The sequence below is a fragment of the Nuphar pumila genome, chromosome 11 (genome assembly GCF_984573655.1).
Source record: "Nuphar pumila chromosome 11, dmNupPumi1.hap1.1, whole genome shotgun sequence".
Classification (NCBI taxonomy): Eukaryota; Viridiplantae; Streptophyta; class Magnoliopsida; order Nymphaeales; family Nymphaeaceae; genus Nuphar; species Nuphar pumila.
In genome coordinates, this window is record NC_143259.1 from 109,863,617 (window position 1) to 109,866,638 (window position 3,022).

Genomic DNA, 3,022 nt, shown 5'->3' on the forward strand with positions numbered 1-3,022 from the left:
ATAGCGAAACAAAAATTATCCTTTTTTAGAATCATTGTTTCATGACACCAATGGCGAGAAAGGGTGTTATGAAAACCACAAGCAAGAAACAACCGAATAAAACAATAAACAAGAACGATCAAACAAAACACAACGACACACAGATTTACGTAGAAAAACCTCTCCTCAAATCCAAGAGAGAGTAAAAAACCATGGTCGCCCAGAAGAAAAACTTTATTGTTTTTTTTCGCCATTTACAAGAGGGAAAGAAAAGAAAGAATTTATACATGGCCCACAAAAATTGCCCAGAGGACCAACACCAGGGGGAGCCCCCAGATCGATTCCCCCTCTTGTAAGGGCAAAAACTCTGAATCAGGCTCTATAACTCATCAAGTTGAACCATGCTACAGTCAATGTACAGGTCAGTCGGTGCTTGATGGAGCAGTGTAGGATCGTCTGCTAGATGTGCACAGAGGCAAAGAGAGAAAGGGTTGATGTTCATAGCCTTCTTCAGGGAAATTATTTTCTCGGATAATCCTACAATTCAGGGACTGTGTCTTAAATAACCTATCTCCAAGGTACTTAAGTCTTTGCTAATGTTTCTGCTTACATACATGGCGCTCAGTTGGACCCGCGAACCCGCACCTGTTAGGGGGTGCACATATAACCTGCTTAGAACAAAATACGGACAATGGAGCGGAGATGATTTGGACGGAAGCAACTCATGTTAACCAAACAAATGACAATAGTATGCAGTACGTTCTTGTCACATAGCGGAAAAAAAGAACACAAGATAAGATAAGGGGGAGCATAACTCCCAATCAGATGATGGCACCTCAGTGACCGCTGGCCCATTCATCCACAACCACCGCCAGGTTAGAATACGAAGACCCGCCAACCTCCATGGCCCTCCTCCCCAACTCCTTCATTGCCTTCATCTTCTCCCTCACTCTCCTCCCTTCCTCGCCTTCCATCAACCTCCTCACCGCCCTCTCTAACTCCTCCCCTCTCACCAGCGCTCGATCCTCATCGCTCTCCTTCTCCAATCCCAGACTCAACCCCAAGTCATTCACCAACTCGAAAGCATTCATTCTCTGCTCAGCGTAAAGCGGCCAAGCGATCAGCGGCACCCCGAACCACACGCTCTCCAGGGTCGAGTTCCACCCGCAGTGGGACACGAACCCGCCGACCGCACGGTGCGAGAGGATAGCGATCTGGGCCACCCATGACGGCCAGACCAACCCGCGGTCTCGGGTCCGTTCCAAAAACCCATCCGGCAAAATCTCCTCTAGCTTCGCATCTTCAACCCTCGGAATCCCGTCTGCTGCTCCCATCGAGGACCGTACCGACCACAAGAACCTATGCCCACTGAGCTCGAGCCCGCGAGCCATTTCTCGGACCTGCTCCACCGGCAACGCGCCCATGCTACCGAAACACAAGTAAACAACAGATGCATCGGCTTGATTGTGGAGCCACTTAACGCACTCATGCTCGGTGCCCTTGTTGTCAAGGCCCAACAACGGTCCCACGGACAGTACGTCGGGTTTGGGAGCATCCGGGCCTAGCAGCTGGGGGATGGCATGCATGAGTCCCGGCTCCAAGTCGTAAAAGGTATTAACCAAGATGGCCTTTACCTGCCTCAGCCTCTGCGAGTGGTAGAGGAACCACTTGTAGGCGTCGTTCTTCCTATCCACAATGGGAGAGGGCACGTCTCGCGGGGGAAGAGGTGACATGCCCGGAATCTCGATGTCGTGATCGGATTCTCTGTATTCCGAATGGATCGTGGCGTCGAGAGTTGGGAGGTGGAGCATGAGGGACAAGAAGAAGGCCCCCGACGTGAAGAAGATATACGCCGGGATGTCGAACTCGGCTGCCACGTCGATCATGGCTGTGCAGAAGAGATCGGTGATGAAGGCGGGGACTTTAGTGGAGGTGGATAGGGATCGGAGGTTGTCGGAAACGAAGGGCTTGTGGCTCTCTACGTAGAGCGAGATGAAGGTCTCTCCTCGGACCTCTTTGAGGCTGGGAGCTTCGACGTGCGGCAGGTAGATGAAGTTAATGTCCAGGCCGGTGGCGGTGGCCGCTTCGATGTGTGGGGCTGCTGCGGTGGGTTCTAAGGGGTTGTGCATCAGGAGGGCTGTGACCGAGAGGCCTTGGTTTCGGAGGAGTATGCGTTTGGAGAGCTCGATCATGGAGACGAGGTGGCCGATTCCAGGGCAGGGGAAGATGACCACGGTGGGCTTCATGGTCGCCGTTCTTAATTATCTCCTCCTTTTTTTCTTCTCCGGTGACCCCTTTCTTGCTTCGTCGGGGCTTATTTCCTCTAGCTTCGCATGCTTGTAGCAGGGCCTCTTTCTCTGGTGCATGTTAGTAGTTGGACTTCTTTTTCGTTATAAATAAGTGGTAGAAGTGCACAAGTTCATGCTTTGAAGGAGGAATCTTAACCATGAAGTTCATCTAGAAAGTGAAACGGCAATACAAAACTCTTGTGATGCCCATCTACACCGCAACCATTTTTTGACAGTTTTCTATCCAAGGCTACAGGAATCAATGGATCGGGTTTGACCTGAACCTTGCTCTAAACAAACTCTATAGGGTCAGGGTTTGGTGATAAACAAGAAGGCCGGATTAGAATTCAGGTGAGACCTGAAGGGTCTGATTAATATATGGAGCTAGGTATGGTTTGTGAAATTTCTTACCAGACCCAGGCTCAGCCAGAGTTTCAATTAAGTTTCGTAATTTCTCAATGTAAAAATGATAAAAATTATTATTTTATCTGATATAATCCGGGTATGGTTCATGTAATCTTTATAAGATCCAGTTATGGTTTCTCTTATGGTCGGTCCGATTAAACCTGGATTTGGACCCAGTATCATCATCTCAAGTCAGGTTTAGGTCTGGCTTCACTTGGTTCTGAACCGAACCCGACCCTTTGACACCCCTATCTATGGGTGACATAAGTTACCGTTGTTCCATCACCACCGCACATTTCATTCTCATAGAAGTACCTCTATCGACAAATGTTGAGATGGATGGTCATCAG

The 3,022-nt window shown here is 49.4% G+C and overlaps 1 pseudogene; it reads right to left on the minus strand.

Moving 5' to 3' along the window:
- Window positions 1–672: 672 nt before the first annotated feature.
- On the minus strand, window positions 673–2,576 carry LOC149822805 (malvidin galactosylase UGT88C3 pseudogene; annotated as a pseudogene).
- Window positions 2,577–3,022: the final 446 nt, after the last annotated feature.